This window comes from Protopterus annectens, chromosome 9.part0 (assembly GCF_019279795.1).
Source record: "Protopterus annectens isolate FY-2018-M chromosome 9.part0, PAN1.0, whole genome shotgun sequence".
NCBI classification, from domain to species: Eukaryota; Metazoa; Chordata; order Ceratodontiformes; family Protopteridae; genus Protopterus; species Protopterus annectens.
Genome location: NC_056743.1, coordinates 1,202,256,979 through 1,202,282,088, shown reverse-complemented (window position 1 = coordinate 1,202,282,088; position 25,110 = coordinate 1,202,256,979). Strand labels below are relative to the sequence as shown.

Sequence of the window (25,110 nt, the reverse complement as noted above, 5' to 3'; positions counted from 1 at the left end):
TACCTAGGGACCAAGGAAGATTCTGCAGATCTTAGTGAGGAAGGAGATTACTACTATGCTTTTTGAATGTCGAAAATGGTCTGACCCTCCCAGGGTTTTTCGTGTGGATGTCCCACAGAAAAACAAGCATATTTCCTCCTGCAATCAAGGATCCCTAAAAGAAGCATCAGCTGGCAGGATTTTACTCTCGTTGTTTAATGCTTTAATGGCTTTAAAGCCTCTTCAGGATGTCTTTGTGCCTGCCCTTCCTTGGTCATCCACACCTCTTAACAGCCCCGGGAAGCTTGATTTAGCTTACTCTTCTCAGATCCCTTCCCCTTTGGACTATAATTCAGAAGAGGAGGATTCTGTTAGTCCAGATTCCTCTTTAGGGGAACTTTGTTTTACGGACACTATTTTTCATGGGACGGAATTCTTTAAGTGGAATTGTTCTCAAGTTTCTGATGTCAAGAAAAGGTATTATGAGCTCCTGGATCCCCTTTCAGCAACTTCTGTAGCCCCTGATTCCCAGGCCCAGATAGTAAGAAACCTGACAGATTTTACAAGGTGCCTGATGATTGTAAATTTCTATATAAATGCCCTTCTGTTGAGCCTTCTGTGGTGTCTCTCTCTTAACAAACCCTCCAAGCTGTTGCCCTCTATGAAGTTACTCCCTTCAGATAAGGATAGTAGGCCCATGGAGAGGCTGGGCAAAAAGGTGTGTGTGTGTGTGTGTGTGTGTGTGTGTGTGTGTGTGTATATATATATATATATATATATATATATATATATATATATATATATATAGATGTATATATAGATATATATATATAGATGTAGATATATATAGATATATAGATATATATATATATATAGATATATAGATATAGATATATATATATATATATATATATATATATATATATATATATATAGATATAGAGATATATATATATATATATATATATATATATATATATATATATATTTAAGGTCCACACCGATCACAGCCCCCATGCTAAAGGATAACAGTGTCCAAGATGCAGGAACCTTTACAAATGCACTTTGTGAGCACCTACAAGGATGCATGGTTCGTGCCATCCCTAGCAAAACCAAGACTCACTCCCCTAAGAGAAGGAAACCAATCTGGTGGACCCCTGCCATAAACAGGCTATACAACAGGAGGAGGAAACTAGTTCAGAAAAAAAGCAAATCCCAAGAAGGAAAGACATCCCTGATCAGTATCAGTAAGAAACTAAGGTCCCTCATAAAATCATCCAAGGCTAACTTTGAAAGAAAAATAGCCAAGGATTCGAAAGATAACCACAAAGCCTTCTTTAGCTATGTCAAGAATCTAAGTCGCAACTCGCAGATATGCTCTGAGCTAGTGCAAAATAGAACAAAATATACTGAACCCACTGATATTGCCAACATCCTGGCAGATAGATTCAGTGCAAACTTCACCCGCCTCTCACCCCCAAAAGGGCCCACAACAATACCGGAAAAGTATGTTGTCCTGGAAATCAGACGCACAGGTGAAAACAGCCCTTTCAAAAGCCAAAAGCACAGCGTCGATGGGGCCAGATGGTGTCCCAGGCTGCATCTTGCAACAATTACAGAATGAACTAACCCCCCACCTAAATACACTGTTCAACCTCAGCCTCTCCACAGGCTACGTGCCCATAGAATGGCGCACAGCAACGGTTATTCTGCTCCACAAAGGAGGGGCCACAACTGACTCTGGTAACTATCGCCCCATAAGCCTGACTAACCTGGTCTGCAAGGCTATGGAGCGCATCATTATGGAACTCATTAACAAAGACATTGGGAACCTCCAAACACTTGACCTGACCCAGTTCGGCTTTAAGGGCAGATCATACCTACTAAACCTGATTGACTTCTTCGAGACAGTCACCAAGGCCATAGATGAGGGGAAGGTAGTTCACACAGCCTACCTTGACCTCACCAAGGCTTTTGACACCATTCCCCACTTTGGAATTATCGAAAAACTCACCAGCCTGAACATAAACCCCTGCGTCACGAGATGGGTTGCCAACTGGCTTACATACAGAACTCACACGGTAAGAATAGTGGGCTCCAGGTCCGACTCTAAACCAGTCACAAGTGGTGTCCCACAAGGCTCGGTCCTGGGACCCCTACTGTTCGGCATATATTTCTCAGAAGTACAGGCAAACACAGGAGGACTATAGCTAACCAAGTTCGCCGATGACTGCAAACTGGGAGCCATAATTGACTCTCCGGCTGACGCAGACATTCTCTAAAAGGGCCTTACTGAGATGGACAACTGGTGTCCAAGTCATGGTCTCAAGCTGAATGCCAAAAAATGCATAGTTATTCCGTTTGGGGAAAAACAAAACACCCATAAGTTACCACATAGGTGGCAGCCTCCTTAATACAGAAGAGGTAATAAGAGATCTGGGAACCCAGGTAGATGGTAATCTCTCCTTTGACAATCATATTGCCAAAGTAGTTAGGAAATCCTTCTATGTAGCCCATCTAATTACTAAAGGGTTCGCATCTAGAAATAAAGAGGTTATAGTGCCCCTCTACTCGTCACTCATCAGACCCATCATAAAGTACAATGCCCCATTTGGGATGTACCTCACAAGACACTTCCAACAGCTGGAAGGACCACAAAAGTACCTCACCAAGAGGATTACTGGCCTCAAACATATGTTCTATACAGCCTGACTGGAAAAACTCCAGCTGTACTCATTCGCATATCGCTTACTCAGAGGTGATCTCTGCCTGACTTACAAAGCCATGTTCAACTCAGAATTGATGGACATGCCCCACCTAAAGAAATCCAAGTCACTGCGAGCCACTCGTTCTAGTGAGCTAAACCTCGCCACAACAATAAATACACCATGCTGAAGGGATAGATTCCCCATGCTTTGGAACAAAATTCCTAACTACATTAGGCAGAGCCCCTCACTAACACTCTTCAAGAGAAATCTTGAGTGGATGGGTAACAGAAAATGCACCCCTGGGATCACTTCATTGGCTCTTCTTGACAGAAGCTCAGTTAATTAATCAATGGAGCGACGAAAGCTGACACACTCTGGCTAGGCTTATAAATGCCCTTGGGCAGATAGCCTAGTACCTACCTATGAAACCTATATTGCTGCCACCCTGTCTTTTAGGGCTGTTAATTACCAGACTTGTATGACCAGGCATGCTTTAGCCCTACTTTCTCAAGTGATTTATGACCACCTTAATTCTGAGAGGAAGGCTTCAGCTCTTTTCTTGTTGGGTTCTACCTCTCAAGTTGCGTGTCACTCTTGCATGCGGTTGTGATGCAGCTAATGCTTCTTCTAGGGCTGTTGCATTCGGTTCTGGTATTAGGCATTATTCTTAGTTTTTACTTCATGAAATTTAAGGCCTAATTATTAGATGCTCCTTTGGATAATAAAAATCTTGGTATCTCAGCTGCTGAACTTTTTAAATCGCTCCAGATTAAGGGCAAAAACCTTGCAGGAGTTACAACATATTGTTTCTCCTAGTCACACGTTTCAGAGGAATTAGCCTTCCGAATCTGCTTTTGTTCGCATACAAGTCTAACCCTGCACCCAAGGGTATAAAGGGTTTATTGGCCTGAATGTGTCCATAAAGATATAAAAAGAAAAAGTAAAAAGTCATGGACATTCATAAGGCATATAGCTGTCATTTGTAGGAAATTTAAGGTATCACACAGTGAAAACTCTAGCTTAGCTAGGTTTTTCTTCTGGCTTTGCTGAAAAGGGTCCAAAAGCCTAGACGGACTATTCTGGTTAACAATTGTGTATATATAAATAAATGATTGAGTACATGTCTGTGACATTGTCGTTGCTTCAATGTCTCATGAGTAGTTAGTCACTGTAAAATTATGTCTTGCATTTGAATTTTGAAAATATTCAACACACTTTTACATACAATGCAGCTACCACAAGTTAAGTATCCCAATGTGAATTAAAATTCAAAATAGTGCTGTGGTAGTAGGTCTTTTAAAAAAGCTATGAAATGGCAGTCAGCCAGACTTTCTCTACTTTAAATAAAAAGAGTTTTTGTAAAAGATGAGAATGCAAAAATATATCATGAAATAGAAGATTCCCATCTCTTCACATTTGCAACCATAATTGAGTACAATGCCCCACTTGCTTTTGATGGTGGGAGGTCAGAAAGACTATGGGTTCTCTTCCTACACCAGGTAACTGGATTAATTTTTTAGACTGACACTACAGTGCACTGCAGCATAAGGGGGATACTGTCTTCCTGAGTTGTACCATCCTTCAGATGAGATGTTTAACCGAGGCCCCACCTGTCTGAGTTGGTGGTAGTTCAGGTGGATGTAAAATACCCAGGGCAATTATCAGAAGGATTAAGGGAGCTTTATTAACTTCTTAAATGGTTTGCAGTTTACTTCAATGGTTACATATTATGAAAAAGAAGAGATTCATAAACATTTTGACATTACCAAAAAGAGCAATAATCATATTTAAAAAAAACTTTTACAGATTTACCCACCCTGGCAATTTTCTTTAACATCATACTACATTCCCACAAACTTTGCATCTACATGTCCACAGTATCCATACTACACTTACTAATTTTATTCAACTTGTGTTTTCCCATTAGAACTTGTATCGTAGACCCTACACATCATTTCTGACTGTACATTCAAAAAAAAAAAACTTGCATGTTTATATTCTAGTTCCATTTTTCCCTAAGGACATTCACTTTCTCACAGTCCTAATAAAGCTTGTCCTAAAATGTCTTCCACATCATAAACACGTTTTTTTCATTTTATTTGTTTATATTTCATTTGTCCCTTTCTTGGTGATTTCTCAAGCATTCGCCTTTACAAAATATGTTGCATCTCAGCTAGATCTTTGAACTTTATCTGCCTACTTTTTATCACTCTTTTTGTTAATAGAACTGAGTTACAGAATGAGTGGATCACCAGATTGAATGCTGTTCGACCACCAGACATTAATCTGATTTGAAAGCAAAATAGTTGAGTTGCTAATCAGTATTCCCTAAAGTAATCGGCCTCTAATTCCCAATATCCTCTCTGTTGCCTCTTTTATAAACTTCACTGCTCCTTCACATATCGTCTTTTGTTTTACTACTTCCGTAACCATCCGTTTAATATTTTAAAAATGTCTTTTGACATGCCCTATATCTTTTTAATAAAGCTCATAACTTATTCTGTCAGACCTGAGTGTACTACTCTTCTTTACCCTCCCCAATATGTTATCTAACTCCTCTTATACAGACTTATTTTCCAACTCCCTGTTTTTCTTACACAGCAATGTATGCACTTAATGTCTTCTCTAATGTTATGTATTCTTGTGCAGTTCATTCATATGCTCCTGTGCTTTCCTCATTACTGCTGCTTAACCCTTTATATCACCTGACAAATGTCTCATCCTGTCCAGTCTATTTTCTTCATACTTGTTTACCAAAAAAACACTTTTTTTTTTCTTTTCACACCATTTTTGTCTAAATATTACATTCTTTACTTTTATTTACAGTATTTCATGCTCCTGTACTGCTGTATCTTTGTCTTTCTGCAATACCTCTTCATATCCCACTAATACTTTCCTTTACTCTTATTACTTATCCCACATCTCCTTTTATGCCTGCAAATGAACACACACTTTTTTGTACATTACATATTGTCCAAGTTTTATAAAATGTTCATCACTAATAAATGTTCTTACAACAACCTACTCTCTTCCTCCACCTTTTCACTCCTAACCACTAACCTATTTTTTTTTCCATTCCCTTCATATATCTTCCTGTTTTATCTCATACTAGCAAATGATCTGCAAAACATCTGTAACAAATCTTCAGACAAGTATTAATTTAGTCTGTTTTCTGTGTACACGCCTTCCATATGTATAGCTTTTCTTAATAGTAATTTATCAGATTTCATCATCTTGTAACAGAATTTGAAATCTTTATCTTTTTTCTTTCTTAAATTAGAATTAATGTCTTCTATCAGCTTTGTACTCATTTTAACTATGTACTGCTTCAGCTTCATTTTTTCAAACACTTCCTCTTTATCATCTTTGTTTGCATGCACTCAATCTTTACAAACTTCCTTCTCTCCTTTAAATCACTTACTACAGTTCTTCTTGGTATGTTTATAGCATCCCCTTTCAAAAAATACTAATATTCTACAGCACATCCTTTACTTCCTATTGTAGTTTTCCCTTCCTTCCATTGATTCACTTTCCTCAGTATTTTAATTCTCATTAATGTTTGTAACTTCAGTTGTGTCTTTCGGCTTTTACCGGTAAGGGGTCGCCACAGCAGAACTCCGGTCCGCTAATGATTGCCAGTAGATTTTTACGTACCGAGTTGCCAGCCCTGATGCACAACCTTCAGCGAAGGTACGCCCATTCACGCATGTCTCCACACAGAAGACACTGTAGCTGAGAATCGAACAGGACAACGTCTTACTGTGAGGCAACAACGCTACCGCAGCACCACCACCACCGCAGTTTGTAACTTCGGTATTATGCTTAAACCTGCTATCGCTCACTAAACCTTTTTTGTGCCATACTTCATTATTACCATCATCCTCTGTATCTTCTTTATCCCCTTCTGCTATGTTTTCACCTTGTCTACCCTTGTTCATGCTACCATCATCCCTTTGTTCTTGCTCTACATTTTATTGCATAGTTATTTGGGGACAGTGAAACCAAAAACGGTCTTCTGTCTGACATTTTCTGCAGTACACTTTGCAGCTTCCTACAGTATGACCCCTTTCACCATACTGTGTGCATCACTTTTTATCACATTATTGTATTAAATGTGTATCAGAACCACAATAAAAATGATTTTGCTGTCTCCTATATGTAATGTGTCCCCTTTTACCATTAAAATAATTAGTGAGAAGGTCACTGAAAAACCAATCAGTAAAAACAAAATGAAAATTCCAGCAAAGCTAGAACTTCCACTGAGTGACCTCCCAAACCTCTTGTATCAGAGGGACATGGGATATATGCAAATGACCCTCAATGAACATCCGGTATTTAAGCTAATTGGCGATTTTGAATGCCCATGACTTGTTTTGTCGTTTTAATGGACAGTTTCAGGCCAATAAAGCCAAACCCCACTAGCTGTGGATATGCATATTTCGGCCTTATGACCTCGTCAGCACAGCACAAGCAGAGCGTTTGACTAAGCAAAAGAAACACGGGGCTGTTTTACCTAACTTATGTCCATTATCATTAGGGTTACTGCAAAAATATCCCAAACTAAAACAATTGATGAGAAGGTCACTGAAAAACCAATCAGTAAAAACTCTGGGAGATCCAACGTGATTGCAGACAAACTCAGCAGGGCTATTCTAATGCCTCACGAGTGGTCCCTGAAACAGGAAACTGCAAAACAGATTTTTCACAAGTGGGGCCAACCTAGCTTTTTGCCATGTCCATGAACTCCAAATGCAGCAGCTACTTTGCCCTAATCCCCCCTCTGGGGGAGTCACCAATGGATGCACTTGTACGCAGTTGGCCCCCGGGTCTCCTTTATGCCTTCCATTTATTTTACTTGATCTCCAAATTCCTTCAGAAAGCCAACATGTTGAGAAGCAGGTTAATACTCATTGCCCCATACTGGCCTCGACAAATTTGGTTCCCCTTCCTTTGGCCCTATCTACAAGAGGGTCTGTGGATTCTGGACCCAGTTCCAGGCCTCCTGACTCATCCGTCTGGGACTCTGCATCCCTCGCTCAAAACCCTCAAACTGACAGCTTGACTGCTTCTCTTCCACTCCTAGCCAGGCTTCTGAATATATCCCTTGCGTGAAACATATTCTGATCTCATTCCACAAAACTGCAACTAGAAATCTTTTTGCTAGCAAATGGAAGTTTTTTTTTTTGGGGTTCTCAACAATGACATTGATTCTTTCACGGCCCCGGTAACTTCTATTGTAGACCTTTTAGCTAAACTCCTTCAGTGAGGAGCAGCTACCATGTGGGTTCAATTGGCTGTAGTATCAAACTACCATATTGGAGAAATGGGATACAAGATTATGTCCCATAGACTGTGCATAGCCTTTTTGAGAGGCATCTTTTTGCTTAGGCCTCCAGTAAAAGAACCACTAGCCCCTTGGGACCTCAATTTGGTATTGTCCAGTCTAATCCTGCCACCATATGAACTGGCTTCATCCTGTCATCTGACATTTCTAATGTGGAAAACAGTCTTTTTGGTGGCCATCATGTCAGCTAGATGGGTATGAGAACTCCAAGCATTGTCTGTACATTCCCCTTACTTGGTTTTCCATAGAGACAGAGTTTCTCTGAGAACTAAGCCATCATACTTACCCAAAGTTTGCTCTGAAGCAAACTTGAATCAGTCTATTGATCTACCAGTTTTCTTCCTAAACTATGGCAACAAGGCAGAATATAAATTACACCAATTAGATGTACACAGGCAGTTGCGTTTCTATTTGGACAGAACTAAAGGATTCAGGAAATCCGATCAGCTATTCGTTTCCTTTTCAGATAAAAAGAAGGGCGCCCCAATATCAAAGATCACCATTTCAAAGTGGCTTACTGATACCATTACCTATTCATATACTTCCCAAAACAGACAACTGCCTGGAAAAATAAAAGGTCATTCAACGAGACCCATGGCAACCTCATTTGCTTTTAAACTAGACTACCTATGGATGTAATTTGTGCTGCAGTGACTTAGGTTAAACCTCATACCTTTATCACTCATTACAAAGTAGATTTGGCCTCCCGGAACAGGGCTTCATTTGGATCCACTGTTCTGAAGAGTTTGTTCCCTTGAGCCACCCAAGAAAGAAGGTGCTAAGGACGCTGTCCCCAACCAGCAAGAATGAAGGAGAGATGGGACAGCATAACATAAAGAAGTTATGTACTCACCATAATGTTCCATGTTTGTTGTCCTTCTTGCCTTCATTCTTGCGTCCCACCCTCCTTCCCACAACCTTTGCTCCTTATAGGTTCATAGGTTCATACTAGGCTATCTGCCCTAGGGGATTTATAAGCCTAGCCAGTGTGTGTGTGGCTTTCGCCACCCCTTGGAATGAGTATACTGTGCCCCTTTTAAGGTTAGTTTACTGTGCCTCTGTCTAGCAGTGACACCCGGGCTAAACCTACGATCTCCCATCCACTCATCAAGATTCCTCTTGAAGAGAGTCAGTGAGGGGCTCTGCCTAACATGGACTGGGATTTTATTCCAGAGTGAATGGAGCCTCTGGGTTATGAATCTGTCCCTCCAGCATGTCCTATATATTTCTGTGCTGAGGTTCAAATCTCTCGATCGCGTAGCTCTGGGAGATTTGGATTTTCTGAGGTGGAGCATGTCCATTAATTCCGGGTTGGACATGGCCTTGTATGTCAGGCATAGATCGCCTCTGAGTAGGTGGTATGCGACTGACTAGAGCTGGAGTTTCTTTAGCCGGGCAGCATATGGCATATATTTGAGTCCCTTGATCCTCTTGGTGAGGTACTTTTGGGGTCTTTCTAATTGCTGCAGGTGTTGGGTAAGGTACATCCCAAATGGGGCATTGTACTCGATTATGGGCCTGATGAGGGAAGAGTAAAGGAGCACAATGACCTCTCTTGATCTAGATGTGAATCCTTTCATGATAAGGTGGGCAATATAGAAGGTCTTTCTAACCACTTTGGCAATGTGAGTGTCAAACGAGAGGTTACTGTCAACTTGGGTCCCTAGGTCCCTAATTACTTCTTCCGTACTTAATGGATTACCACCTATGTGGTAATTTGTGGGCACTTTGTTTTTCCCAAAGGGTATGACTATACACTTTTTGGCGTTTAGTTTAAGGCCATGGCTCTGGCACCAGTTATCCATTTCTATGAGACTCTTTTGAAGGATGCTTATGTCCGCTGGAGAGTCAGTTATGGTGCCCAGTTTGCAGGCAGCCACAATCCTCCCGTGTTAGCCTGCAACTCAGAAAAATAATTATCGAACAAGAGAGGTCCCAGGACCGAGCCCTGTGGTACGCCACTTGTGACTGGTTTAGAGTCTGACATGGCTCCAGTAATTCTGACCTTGTGGGTTCTGTCCTTGAGCCAGTTTGCAACCCATCTTATGACATAGGGGTTTATATTTAAGCTGGAAAGCTTGTCTATGATGCCCGAGTGGGGTATTGTGTCGAAGGCTTTTGCGAGGTCAAGGTAGGCTGTGTGAACTACCTTACCCTCATCAATGGCCTTGGTGACTGTTTCAAAGAAGTTGACCAGGTTCAAGAGGCAGGATCTGCCCTTAACAAAGCCGAATTGGGTAGGATCCAGTGTCTGTAGGTCCCCAATGTCTTTGAGTTCCATAATGATCCTCTCCATAGCTTTGCAGACCAGGCTAGTCAAGCTTATGGGGCGGTAGTTTCCAGGGTCCGTAGAAGCACCTCCTTTGTGGAGTGGGACCACTGTTGCTGTACGCCATTCTTTGGGTACATGTCCTGTAGTAAGGCTGAGATTAAACAGCAGCCTTATGTGTGGGTTTAGCATCTACTTGGAGTTCATGTAGCACGCAACCCGGAACACCGTCTGGTCCCATTGATGCTGTGTTTTTTGCTTTGGAGAGGGCAGCTCTCACCTGGGCATCTGAGATGTCAGGGAGGCAACACTCTGCTGGGATAGATATTTGTCCTTTTGGGGAGAAGGGGCGGGAGAAATTTGCACTGAGCCTGTCTGCTAGGATGTTGGCAATGTCTGTGGGTTCATTGTATTTTTTGTCATTTTGGACTAACTCTGAACATATCTGGGAGTTTCCACCCAGGTTTCCAACATAACTAAAGAAAACCTTGTGATTATCTTTAGTGTCCTGTGCAATTTTTCTCTCAAAGTTGGCCTTGGATGATTTTATGAGTGTTCGTAGTTTTTTGCTAGTACTGATCAGAGATGCCTTCCCTTTTAGGGATTTTGCTCTATCATATAGTAGTTTCCTCCTTCTGTTGTATAGCTTATTTATGGCTGGGATCCACCAGACAGGACGCCTGCCTTTGGGGGAATGGGTCTTGGTTTTATTTGGGATTGCATGATCCATGCATTCCTGAAGGTGTCCATAGAATGCGTTTATAAAGGATTCAGCAGAGTGGGCTGTGGTTTCCACTGGCCCGGGGGCCTTGAAGGATTCCACTTCGGTCTTAAGAAGTGTGAAGTCAGCTTTTGAGAAGTTCTTCACTGTGGTCTTCTGTGCTGGGGGTGGGGGCGGGATGTGGATTTCCACTGAGATTAATTTATGGTCCGATCTTACCAATGAGGGGTATACTTTTGGTCTGGAACATTGTGTCCTCATGTTTGTGATGATCAGGTCTAATATGTTTTCCCCTCTTGTGGGAGTGGTGGCTAGTTGTTCCATAGCATTTGAGTTTATGAATTCTAGGAACCTTTGGGCTAGGGTGTTGGGGCTTGAGTAATGCTCCCAGTCTATGTTTGGGTAGTTGAAGTCCCCCAATATGATGGTGTTTGGAGAGACCTTCATATTCTCCAGTGTCTTTAGGAAGGCCGAGTAGAGTTCCTGAGTTTGAGAGGGTGGTCTGTAGCATGCTACAAACTGGAAGGCAGTTTTGCCCACTGTTAGTTGCACATGGATGGTCTCCGATGCTTCGTGCAATTCCACTAACCTGGAGGTGTGGGTATCCTTGATGAATATGGATCACTCCCCCTCCTTTTGTGATTCGGTCCAAGTTTTGGGGCCGAAAAGCATGATATGAGGTATAACCTGGTAGTGCTGGGGTGCTCTCTGGAGCCTTGAACCAGGTTTCTGTCACTGCACAGACATCGATGTTCTCCATACTGAAGAGGGCTTCGAGAGCATGCATCTTGAGGTTTAGACTTCTGGCGTTGAGCAGCATTACCCTTAGTTTCTTTCTACTTGTGTTTTCTAGGGAGGTGGATTTGTCTTTTGAGCCTTGCCTAAAAAAGGCACTATGGGGGTGGCAAGAGCCTTTGCCAATATCCGAAAGCCCAGGGGTGACAGGTGCAAGCCGTTCCTTGCGAAGCAGCGTGGCTTGTCGAGCATGTCATCCCAAGCAGACAGACACTGGATCCCCTTAGAATGACACCAATACTTAAGCCAGTTGTTAAAATTGATCATTTTGTCTTTGTACTGTGGCATCATTCTTGGTGAGGGTAAGATGCTGCTCAAGGTCAGGGTCATACCGGCCTGGGTTCTTGGTGAGGGTAAGATGCTGCTCAAGGTCAGGGTCATACTGGCCTGGGCTACATGATCAAAGAGCTCCTCTGTCTCTTTTCCTGTAGTCCAGGAAGGTACGTCTCAGGTCATTCACACCAGCATGGACAATGACTGAGTCATATTTGTACCTGCTTTGGAGTGACCTGAGTGCTTGTGTTATGTGGCAGATTCTAGCGCCCGACAAGGCATTTCACTGTGACCTTTTCCTTGTTCAGCCTGGTGAGCGGGACGTCACTGTGTCTGACTATAGAGTCCCCTATTACAAGTGTATCAGGTATGTTGTTTAGCCTTAAGGGCTGTGACTGTTTGGCACACTGACTTTGTGAACTGTATGTTGCATGTGTTTTGTTTTGAGGTAGTGGTTGCTTGGTTGTCTGCTTTGGAGGTCTCTGTTGCTTTGGCAGATTTTTATTTAGAGCCTCCGAGTATGTTTTTGTGTGTTTGTGCTTGGTTTGCAGTTGTGATAGGTCTATGAGACTGGATTTGTGGTGTGTGTGTGGTTACCTTCTCCTCCTGACTGGTTACGCCAGTACTGAGTTGAGAGAGCTCAGCCTCCAGTTTGGCTATATGGTTGCATCTCTCACATATATTTGTACTTGTTGGGAGGAGGAGAGGGTTGTCTGTGTACATGAGGCAGTTGTAACATTGCTTCAAGATTCCCAGATTCACCAGCTGGACTGGAGAGGAAGCCAGCAACTGACCTTTTGACATGCCAGAATAGTCTAAGGAACTCCTTTGTAACTGAATCAGAAAGGACCAATAGGGGATAAGGGTACTGAAGGGGATTTTAGGAGGATGTAGTGCTTTTTTAGTTAATTAGTGCTTAACTTATATAAAATGCTTGTAGGAGCAAGTGCGGGGTTTTTAGATTGAGAATAGAGTGTTTAGATTGAGAGTTAGAGCAGTTCCAAGGGAAAAAATGAAGAGCACACTTTGTGGAGCCGGGAATACTTTAAACCTGATTAAGCGGTGTTGCCAGATGCTGCGCTATGTGCAAATTCGTGCTAGAGCGGGCTTTATAGCAGGGGGTTAGAGCTAGGAAATGGCCCAAAACGGCCAATAAGCTACAAGTTACTGTGTTGGAACCACTCCTTAAGGGACAGATAGGCTGCTCAGAGCTCCCACTCCCACTGGTGAACAAAGAAGCTTCCTCCTATCCAAACAAGGATATGGGCAACACAGGAACTATGACACAGCCCAGAGATCAGCAATACCTGAAGACTGGACTATTCTACTTCAGTAAAGGCGGGAAACAAGGATATTTATTTGTTTTTTTTTTGTTTGTTTTATTTTTTCTTACAAAGTAGCAGAAAATAGATACAGTAACAACAGTAAATGCTTTAATTCAGCTAGCACACTTGAGTGTGTAGCCTACCAGTTAATCTAAGCAAAAACAAACTTTAAAAGTGCAAAAAGTTCAGGAAAACAATCAGGAATGCAGTAAATCAACTTTGCAGAGCTTATTTAGTTAAAGAAACTTGCTTTTCGGCGAGAAAAAGTCTGAAATAAGTAGACAAAAAATACTTATAAATCAATGGAAAGTCACTCTTCCACTCACTGCTGCTTGTAGAACTCTGCAGGACACCAAGAGGAGCTGTGCTGAGTCAATTACAAGCGCAAAAGCGAGCTAAAGCGGGCTTTATAGCAGGTGGTTAGAAAGAGCTAGGAAATGGCCCAAAATGGCCAATAAGCTACAAGTTACTGGGCTGGAACCACTCCTTAAGGGACAGATAGGCTGCTCAGAGCTCCCCACTCCCACTGGTGAACAAAGAAGCTTCCTCCTATCCAAACAAGGATATGGGCAACACAGGAACTATGACACAGCCCAGAGATCAGCAATACCTGAAGTCTGGACTATTCTAGTTCAGTAAAGGCGGGAAACAAGGATATTTTTTTGTTTTTTCTTACAAAGTAGCAGAAAATAGATACAGAATCCTGGAGGATTGAGAGGCTTCTCTCAAGTTGGAACTTATGTTCTCCGTTTTTCTTCTTAGTCGTAGGTCACACGTTTCCATATGTATTATGTTGTGTATATAACTGTTACTCTGTACAGTATTTGCAAACAAGATCTGGGTAATCTCCCTAAGCATCATAGGATAGGGTATTGCCTCGAGCCAGTGGAAGCTCTCTTGCTTTAGTATAGGCAGAGTCAGAACCAATTCTCAGTTCCGAACTAACCAGCAAGAATGAAGGTGAGAAGAACAACTAACATGGAATGTTATGGTGAGTACATAACTTATTTTTTTTTTATAACCTTGGAAAGCTGCTAGAATAAATGGTCTTGTGCTACCATGTATTTTCTGAAGGATATGAAGTCTGAAAATCAAATGACTGTTTTTAGTGAATTCAATCCTCACTGATTTGCCACAAACATCCAGAAAATCACAAATTTTATGAGGAATAGACCAAAAATATGAGGCAAAAATCTGTACAGTTGATAGGTGTGTACGGGTTGTATATAATCTTACCATAACAGTAGATGTCCTCCTCTTACACTGTTGCAGTATTCAGTCCTTCCCTTCATCCCCCCTATCTTCTTTTGGGCTTTAATTTGGTTACCCTTCTGGACAAGGGTCCCCCTTTTCCATCTGTATTTTCTTCTCCTAGATGTCCATGGCTTCCTTTGTCCTATGGAGACAGTTCTCTTCTGGGACAATTCATTTCTGGGTGTCAGTGTCCACACAACACTGTATACCTTACGCCCTGTACGAGGAGCATGTGTGTGAAGTATGGTGCATACAAGATCTAAAGGCTCTGTTATATTGGCTGTGGACATTGGGCTATCCTTGGCAGGATATACCTAAGTTGAAGAATACTGCAACAGTGAAGAGAATAACATCTACTGTTATGCTAAGATTTTACAGAACTGTACTTTCTTTCCCCTCAGACAGTCAACTTCTTCAATGGCATATTTTCCAGCAGGCAAAGAGAAAAATCTAAGGACAGTCAGAAAGATAGCGAGAAAGAAAAGTCAAAAGGGAGAAGCAGAAAGAGAAAGAAAAAACAGAAGTCAAAAGAAAAGGAAAGAACAGACTCTGAAAAGTCATGCAAAAGATCACTGGGTCCAGCAAATGTGCCTGGTTTGAATCCAAAAAATAGAGATGTGAGGAACTGCCAGTTTCTATCACCTACTCGATCCCAATTTTCCATGGAATCTGCGAGTCCCAGACTGCATTCTCCAATTCTTTAGGAAAGGAAGTTCTCGAGATCATCTTCAGTGGCATCGACGACAGTCAATAGGAAGCCTCAACCAGCAGGATGTCAACCGGATGATGAGGCAATTCCTTGAAATGTAGATTCGGCTTGGGGGGTTATTTGGGTACCTTTGTCTGGGAAAGTGCCAATTGCTGGGTCAGATACCTCTCCTCATCCATTTTATCTGCTACCTTTCCATTCCTCGGATGTGGCTATTTCAGATCTGGTCTGCCCCAGAGCGCCTTTGTTGGAGCTGGTAGCAGAAGTGACTTAGTTGTAGACAGGTTCCCTTTCTTATGTTGGGTGAAATAGACGAGAAATGGCTCCTAAGGGTACTCGTAGCAAAGTGGAGAGAAAAGTGTATCCCAGATAACTGTAGAATAAGCATACTAGTGCCATTGTTCATGAAATAGGTGGCAAGCTACCAAATAGGTGGCAATCCACTGAGTACAGAAGAAGTTATCAGGGACCTGGGGACCCAGGTTGATAGTAGTCTGTCATTCGACACCCATGTAGCTAAAGTAGTTAGGAAGACCTTCTACATTGCCCACCTTATCATGAAGGGATTCTCATCTAGATCAAGGGAGGTCATAGTCTCCCTATACTCATCACTCATCAGACCAATGATTGAGTACAATGCCCCATTTGGAATGTATCTGACCCGACACTTGCAGCAGCTGGAGAGGCCACAAAAGTTCCTCACCAAAAGGATAAAGGGTCTCAAACATCTGTCCTATGCTGCCCGACTGAAAGAACTCCAGCTCTATTCAGTCGCACGCTTGCTCAGAGGTGACCTTTGCCTAACCTACAAGGCCATGTCAAACCCAGATTTGATGAATATGCTTCACCTCAATAAATCTAGATCCATCAGAGCCACAAGGGCGGGAGACTTAAACCTCGACACGGCTATTAATAGGACGTGCTGGAGGGATAGATTCATCACCCAAAGACTCCCTATGCTGTGGAATAAAATCCCGGTATATGTGAGGCAGAGCACCTCGCTGGCCTTGTTCAAGAGAAATCTTGACCAATGGATGGGAGATCGCAGATATACCCCAGGGATTACCTCAGTGTCACTGCTCAACAGAGGCACAGCAAAATAATGGGTATAGTTCCCCATACTAAAGGGGTGGCGTAAGCCACAAAACTATGGGCTAGGCTTGTAAATGCCCTCGGGCAGATAGCCTAGTATGAACCTATGAACCTATGAACAAAGGGGGGTATTCACAACTGTGGGCAGTATAGAGGTATCAGACACCTGTTACATTGCATGAAAGCTTTGGAGAGGGTGACATGCACAGATACACAGAGTAATAGAAAGTAAGATGGGAAATGAGCAGTTTGGATTCAGAAAAGGATGCTCCACAAGTGACCCAGTGTTTGCAGTGAGACACCTATTTCAGAAGAAGCTAGAAATGAGGAAAGAGTCCAACTGGGTATTCCTAGACTTGGAGAGAAAGCATATGACAAGGTCCAAAGAAAGCTGCTCTGAGCAGTTCTGTGGTGGTTCATAGTCCCAGAAACACTGGTAGAATTGGTGCAAGCTGTGCACAAGGACACAATGACTCAAGTACGAACAGTGTTTTGTCCCTCAGAGGGATTCCCAGTGGGTGTGCATCAGGGTGCCCACTGCTGTTCTTATTGGTGATGGACTGCATTAACAAACAGGTTGGAGGGTAGAGATCCAACGAAGTTGCTGTATGCGCATGATGTGGCTATACAGGCAGACACTGAGCAAGAACTTTGGCAAAGAGTAGGGGAATGGAATACAAAACTGAAAGCACATAGGATGAATCTGACTACAAGTACGACCGTTGTAATGGCAGCAAATTAGGAAAATCAGAAGAAGCCAAGACTTGAGATAGAAGGGAAACCAGTGGAATAGGTTAACAGCTTAAAATATTTGGCAGGGTTGGTTGAGGAGAAGGGAAGTCTGAATGAGGAGGTCAAAGCTAGAATCAGAGTGGCTGTAGCCAACTGGCACAGTGTGTCAGGTGTACTATATGAAAGAGGAATGCCAAAGAATCTGAGAAGTAAGCAGTCAAAAACAGTGGGCGACCAGTACTACTGTGTATAGTACAGAAACCTTGGCAGTCAAGGAAGCTAGAGGTGATGGAGATGAAGTGCCTGAGACAGGTGATATTGTGCACACTGAGACAAATGAAGAAATTGCAGAAAAGGTCAGAGAGCTGACTGGTGGTTCAGGCACATGGGCAGGAAAGCAGTAGACAGTCTGGTGAAGAAGATTTGGAACAGACAGGAAGAACACAGGAAAGAAACAAGGGTGTCCAGCAAAGAGGTAGAGATAGATTGTGTGAGAGAAGACCTGCAACAGTCAGGAGAGTGGCATTGAATAGAGAGAGATAGCGATAGCTGACAAGACACCCTGGCTTCGTGTAGAAAATGGGAAAAGAGGGGTTGATGATGAGGTTATCCCCTCAAGATGTACCAAGGTTGTGTCATGAAAATGGCTTTTGAATTCTTCTTGAACTAGTCTGTTTATATCCCCATTTCTTTTGTCAAAGTGGAAACCAACGAGAGAGAGAGAGACTTTTATACATTGTTTATATGCCATCTGCTCATGGTTTTCCCGAAATGACTGTAGAGAGCACGAGTTTAAGAAGACTATGGAGTTGTTTATCTCCTGAACTTTTGTAGTGGCCAAAAAGCCTTACTCAAGTAGATTTCAAGTTGTGCCTTTATTTTTTAACCAGGTGAGTAACCTATTGCAAAATGTTGGGGTCAGATGTAGCTGTGCTGACGTGAGGAGGCTGCCTTCAGGGCTTTTTTCAAGAATGACTCCATTGAAGACACCTGACTGTGGTCATTTGTCTGCAGTGTACACCTTCACTACATATTGTATGAGATGAATTTATTAGGGCTCAGCCTTTTGAACATAATTCCTGGGTTTTACTTTGTGGTACATCAGTCCCAGTGATTAATGCCTGGGATTTCATCTAACTACAGTGTCTATCGAAGGAATATCTTCAGCTTTAGATAAAACAGATGCATTCTTGTAGTGCTGGTCGATCAGTGAGTCAAACATAATTTGAGTCACAGATTCCTTCCCATAATCAACATATGTGTGGGTGGCTACTACTCTTGAAGTTCCCTATGTAACAGGCAAGTATATATTTGTATATATATATTTCTTGTTAACGTGGATGGTAGACCTTAATTCTTCATTTGACGCTAGAATGCTCTCTAGTGGCTGATGGTGAATTCTGAGTGCAGGCCAGCCATTTGTCTAGTGTGCACAGCATGTGATGATGAAGCATTTGCTGGCACATATGCATCTTTCTTCTCACCCCGAATGCAGAAGAGTTCGTTGAAGAAAAGAAAACTATCACAGGACTTGCTAAATTAGACATACTATTAATTATAGCGTGTCATAGTACTATGTTGACTTGTAGCTGCAATTGCTTTGAAATTTTGCCTCACCATACTGACTTAAAGTACTACTATGAAAAATCTCTGATGTTGTATAGGAGTCTGTTTCCTGCTGCAGTGGTCGAAACTTAATCTAGTGACAAATCTCCACGCATGCACTGTACTTAAGAGACCCTGAATACAAGTCTCATCAAGATCTCCTGTACATAGTATAGGCACTGATGATACAAAGTCCCCTTAGTCTGAATTTCATTGTGCTGTGACTCATTTTGCATTGCAGTTTGCAGAGGGACCATATCTTAACTACAAAACGTTGAGTGTGAATCACAGTGATAGGAAATGTCTTTATTTACTTGTATTTTGAGGCATTTGACTTCTACTGGTTTAGTTCCAGATTGCTAGTTACTTTTATGATGCCCAGTCCTGACTAGCAAAAGAAATAATTCATGATAGGGCAAATGCTTTGTTTAAACTGTAACGTTTGTGTTTAATGTATAAATATAATATATATTCAGACTTAAGGGGATCTTTCACCTTTATATTATTTTCAATGGGCTGGATGAAAGTCTTTCTTTAGTAAAGTGGAATGCTTTAAAATTTTGCAGTGAATAACCGTGATAGTAACTGTGTAGACAATGCTGTGTTTAATATAAAAGGGAATACTGCTGTCTGGTTTGTTTTATAATCTTCTTGTTTTTCTTTCCTTTTTTTTCCCCTCACCTACTTTTCTGTCCTTTCCTGGTTGTATTTTTTGGTCGTATTTAATTTTAATCCACTTGTCTTTCTCTAATATTATGTGTAACGTTTCTTCTTTTTACTGTCCATAATTTTCTTTCACACTGTCACACATGCATTTTTCATTTCCGGCTGCATTTTATTTCTTGCATTGACTTGTTTTCTCTCTTCATATATGTTTTTCCATGCTCATTTCTTATTCCATTGTCTGTGCAATTTCATTGTTTATTTCCTTGTCTGCTTTTACTTCTTTTCTTCTCTTGATTTATCATCTTTTCTAATTCATTGATTTTCCTCTCTTATATTTGTGCTTTTTCCCTTTTTTCTATTGTTACATTGCGTTTCCTTTACCATGTACTTGTTTAAATTTATCCTGTGTCTTAACTTTGAATGCATTCTTCTCATTTTGCTATTTATTTTCTTTGTTTTGCTTTACTTGGTTGTCATTTGTTTTCAATTTTCTTCATCTTATTCTGTTTTTCTTTTTTTCTGTATTTTGTATTCCCTGCTTCTATCCTGCCTCACCCTTTTTATTTTTAATGTTTTGCCTGTCCTGCTTTCATTGGGTTGTGCCTTTTGCAAGATGTGAAATCTGTGGCTTCACCTGTAGGCAGAAAGCCTCTCTGAACTGGCACATGAAGAAGCATAACGCTGAGTCTACTTATCTCTTCTCCTGTGATGTGTGTGGCAAGCGCTTTGAGAAGCGGGACAGTGTTTCAGCTCACAAGAGCAAGAGCCACCTTGAAACCGTTCCTCCCACCCTTGTACCTGTGCAAAAAGCAGAGGGGGGGGTGCATTATGATGAGCTTACTGAGGGTGAAAAGGAGGAGACTGCAGTTGAAGTTAGAGACCTCAGCATCACACTGTGGAGATTAGAACATGGACATTGCAGAACTGCCCCTGCTCATTCAAGTCTGTTTTTGTAAGCAGTTTAATGGATGAAGGAAACACCAGTCCATTTAAGGAAAAGTATACTTGCGTACTTTCTGCACACTTCCAGGAGATGGAAGAGAATAATGATGGTAACTTTGCGATGACTCACCCATGTATTTTGTTCCTTCCACTGGTGTTCTGCATTTAGAATCTCTTGTTTTCACCAGCTCCATCAGTCTTGAAATGGGCTTTTCACATGAAAAAAAAAAACTTTCACTTCAAATTGAAGCAAATTATTATCACACTGCAGTGTATATTTATTTCATTAAGAAAGTAATCCTTATGTAGATAAGTTGCTTAAAATAAGCATCTTTATTTTATTTTTTATTTTTATTTTTCTTTATGGTTTCCTAACTGCCCCGGAAAATTGTCATATTGCACAGTGGATATAGTAGGCAATGGTTATAGCTCTGACTGAAGGATTGGTCGGTAGAAATCACAGCTTTGTTATACAAAGGAACTCTGCTGTTTGTATTATTTATTCCTGAATGAGCCAGTTATTGTGCTGTATTGATTTTTTCAGACTGAACACTTTTAACTGTAAATTGTAGTATTTCTAAGATACAACACTCAGAAGTCAGTTTATCTGTAGTACTTGCACCTCTGAAGTTATTTAGAATATTGTTAGGCTGAAGCAAATTATAGTAGACACATACTATTTGCTGGGGTATTACCAGCAGTGTACATGAATAGCATGTTTGGTGGTGCCTTAGTATTGTTTCCAGTCACTTTTGGTTTTGAGATATTTATTAGCTTTAAGTTTCAGTCACTACTCCATGAAATGGCATTGTCCTTTTCTTCAAATTGAAGGTTTCCAGTCACTGCCGAAGGCGTCATGTGAGTTAACTTCTTAATATAACCTCTCAAGACTGTAGTTAGCACTCCAGCAATGTTCCTTTTAAAAATAACCAATATGTTAAGCTTGAAACAAAGCTAATGACCAAAATGGACTAAACTTTACTGAAGAAGGAGACTCTAGTTAAATTTTTATTGTTACAGAAGTAGCCAGTGCTTGCAGTGACACATGGCTTCCACTTTCCTTTTAGTGATGCAGAGCTTCAATTCTTCATGTGGCCTTTGGAAGCTGGCAGAAATCCTTTATTTCTTAGCAACCACCTGAACCCTTTTCATTTTATGGAGACCCTCACTGGGTGCTTAATCTTATCCTCCATCCCTTTCAGAACTCCAGCATCCTGGATTGTTTTCTGAACCCACATTACCACCAGTATAAGCAGAAGTTTGGCGTATCCTCCATGATCAGAATAGCAGAACATGTCTCCTGCAGATAGGGCAGGAGTGGAGGAAGGAGCTTGCTTCTTGAGTCTTGCCATTGCCATATTACTGTATAATTAGTTTGTATGTGTCACTTAACCTTTATTATCCCCTCCCATCAGGTTATTTTTATAATCTGCAAGCTTTACACTGTTTTAACCAAATGGAACCTCTCTCCATTTGCAGCTGGGGCATCCACATCATTTGATATGTGATTGAAGGCAGCCACCTGCATGCATTTAGTTCTGTCCTTGTAAGCATCCCAACTCAATAGACGTACAAAGGAAGTGTCCATCACAACGTAGTATTCTGTATGCTCATTGCAGGCCCCTTTATGAAATCTTTTCAGAGCCTACAATTCATACAGTCCCAAGTCTGAGTTTTGGTGCAACTCTCAGCAGGTCTAGTAGAGGTTATGCAAGACTGGTGATTTTTTTGGGGGCTTATCTTTTTCTGGCAGTTTCTTCAAACCTGTCTAGCCGTCATTTATGGCACCGTTTGGATATTTCAGTCCTCCTTTTCAGATGTACTTTGAGGGCCTTCTTGAAAGCAGATCCTAGGAATCCTTGAACTAGACTGATAACTATTCCAGTAGGAGGAAATGCATTGTAACATTTGTTTATAATAAGGGGTCTGTAATCGGCATACAATGTTGCACACCCTCTCCCTACATTTGCATCAAGGTGCAGTATTTTGCATGAGTTTTATAAATTAAAATTATTGATGCAGTTTTGAGATTTCTTTGAGTCTTGCATAAGGAATCCTCTTTGACATCCTGCATTAAGTATTTCATTCGTAAAGAGTTGCATTTTCCTCATTTTTGCCTGTCAATGTCAATAGTACAGCACTCAGTAAAGTATGAGTCGTGAAGTTGTTGAAATTAATAAAAAACTGCTGTTATTGCTTTACTTTTTGTCTAAACATTTGTAATACCATAGCTTCAAAACATTTACAGTAGTGCAGGCATGTACCTAGGGATACCAGAAAAAAAGTACATCCACACCCACCAAGATATTCTTTCTATGAGGTGCTGCCTTTTTTTTTTTTTTTTTGTTAAAGTATAACCCAGAAAAATAGCTCACTCAATTGAAGACTCTCAGCTGAAAGTAAAGATAATTATGCTGCCCTGGTAGCATAGAAGGATGAAGCCCTGACTGTGGCCCAGCCAACTTAGGATTGATTAGTGGCTTGGGCTATTGATTGAATGGCAGGGAGGGATGGGCATTGCCATGGGGGGGCAGTGATGCGGGCATCATATAAGCCTATCCCTGGTGGAGGCTGATGATGTCATGTTATCGGAGGTGTGGTCCAGGAGGCATCCCAAGGGAGGGGGTAGTGGATGGGGCATAACCAGAAAATCTCCCCCACAGAAAGTGTGTGGTCAGACCCTCAGGATCCCCTTACACTCCACAACCGGCCCCCGAGAATTGTGAAGCAATTCCAGGGGATTGGAATAGTTGGTAGTTCCAGTGTGGATGTGGGGCACTGGGTAGCAGTACCATGCCAGTGATGTAGAGAGAGACAAAAAAAAAAAAGAGGGGAAAAAAGTAAAAGTCATAATTAAGAACAAGAAAACTAATTTCTTCCCATGCATAGGGGTAGTAATAGTAAATCTCTTATAGAGGCAGTGACCGTGGGCATGTGAGCCTTCCTTTCGTAAGAAGGAAACTCAAAATAAAAATTAATTTCAAGGTGATGAAGATTGTTCCTACTGCATGAAGTCTTCCTCTAGTGAATCAGGGGGATTTTAGTCTTCCCACCACCAGTTTGACCAACGTAAATCTGAACAGGCCAAGACCTAACTAATGACGAGTTGAAAGTTTGAGACCCTTATTGCCAGTCCTAGTAACACCTTCCAGTTATTTCCTTTTGTATTTATGAGCAATCCTTGTTTTGCTCAGTCTAGTTGGCGTGAGTTTGTCATACATTTGTCACCTTAGCAGACACCAGTGCTCTCTGTGGACCTGGCTGCAAGCACTACCAGTGCAGTCGCCAGCTTAACAGGGGAGTTATTGGCATTTGAGTCCTAGGACTTTGCAGAAGCATTTTGTCAGCGTTAAGCATCAGTCCCAGCTTACCTTTTATATGTGGATTTTCTCTTCATGGTGCAGGCAGCTGGAAACTGCCCATCGGAAGAAACTGATTTGATATAAAGCACCTTTAAAATTTGGTGTATGCCTCTGAACTGACTACTTTGATTATTACGTGGCTCTCTATTGAAATGCCAAGGGCTGATGTGCAGAAAAAAGAATTGAAAATGCAGGACTAAAGCAAATCTCAAACATTGCTCTTCCTCCGTTAAACCTCTTTTTTGCAGGGGTGTGCCCCCCCCTCAAACTTATACATACATATAGTATACCAACTGTGAGATTGCCATATGTCAGAGAAAAAGGAATTTTCTGAGAATTGGCTATCTTGGACTTAACATGCGTCTGTTTTTCCTGCCATTCAATCTGTGTTCTAGGACTCACTCTAGCTGGTCCTAACATTTCAGATGGTTACCTTATTACTCCCATAATGAATTACTTCTAAGAAGTTTCTCCAGCTTATCACCAATTTCAAGGAAGACCAACTAGATCTGGCTCCCCTAGAGGATGACGCAGCATTTCATCAAAGACATACCAGCAGTTAGTTGATAGAATATCCTTTCATGTTGAGGACATTGAAGTTAAGTCAGTCCCCAAACTCAAATCCCTCTGATAAAAGTTGACATGCAGTGGATGGGTGGTGTAGTTACAAAGGGCATTGTTAAACACACCCTTTTCAAAACTTCAGGAGTTTCCCTTCTTGTAAAAAACAGCTTAACAAATTGCTAGAAATAGTGATTCATTGTCTATTTTTGTCTGATTCAGCTTTATAGGTTGTCAGTTCCAGGGCTGTGTCTGCTCCCCTATACATAGTTCCTGAGCTCCACCTCTGTGCATCAGATCTTGTTAACTGTTTGAAGTATGCAGACATGTTTTTGAGGGCACCAAGATCTGTATCCTACATAGTGAAGTTTTGCAGAAAAGTTGCTTTTACCCTTTCTCCTCCTCTATTGAGAGAAATGTTTTACTCTCCAGTTAGTTTATTTTATTTATTTTTTATTTTATTTTACATTTGTTAACCGGAGGTGCCTGACTGAGCCGAAAAGGCCCTTTTTCGGCAGAGGCCCGGGGAGAGAAGCTCCACAAAGAAAAATTAGATACATTTAGTTAATTAGACATGATCAGTATACACACAAATTATAAAAGACATGTTTTTACAGGTGTAGGCACATCAACAGTTATAGTGGAGAGAACAAACAAAAAAATATTAATTTAAAAATAAAGGTAATTAATAGATTTGTGGTGTACAGCTGAAATTTGGAACATAGAATACATAAATAGTACACAGGTACAGTACATACATTGTAGATTAGCTA

The 25,110-nt window shown here is 41.3% G+C and overlaps 1 long non-coding RNA gene across 1 annotated transcript in view; it reads left to right on the top strand.

Annotated features, from left to right (window-relative positions):
- Positions 1–22,615, top strand: part of LOC122811938 — a 558,722-nt gene extending 536,107 nt beyond the window's left edge. The window contains exon 6 of the long non-coding RNA XR_006366316.1: positions 20,086–22,615. This is a non-coding gene — a long non-coding RNA (uncharacterized LOC122811938). The remainder of the gene's footprint in view (positions 1–20,085) is intronic.
- The last annotated feature ends 2,495 nt before the right edge of the window (positions 22,616–25,110 follow it).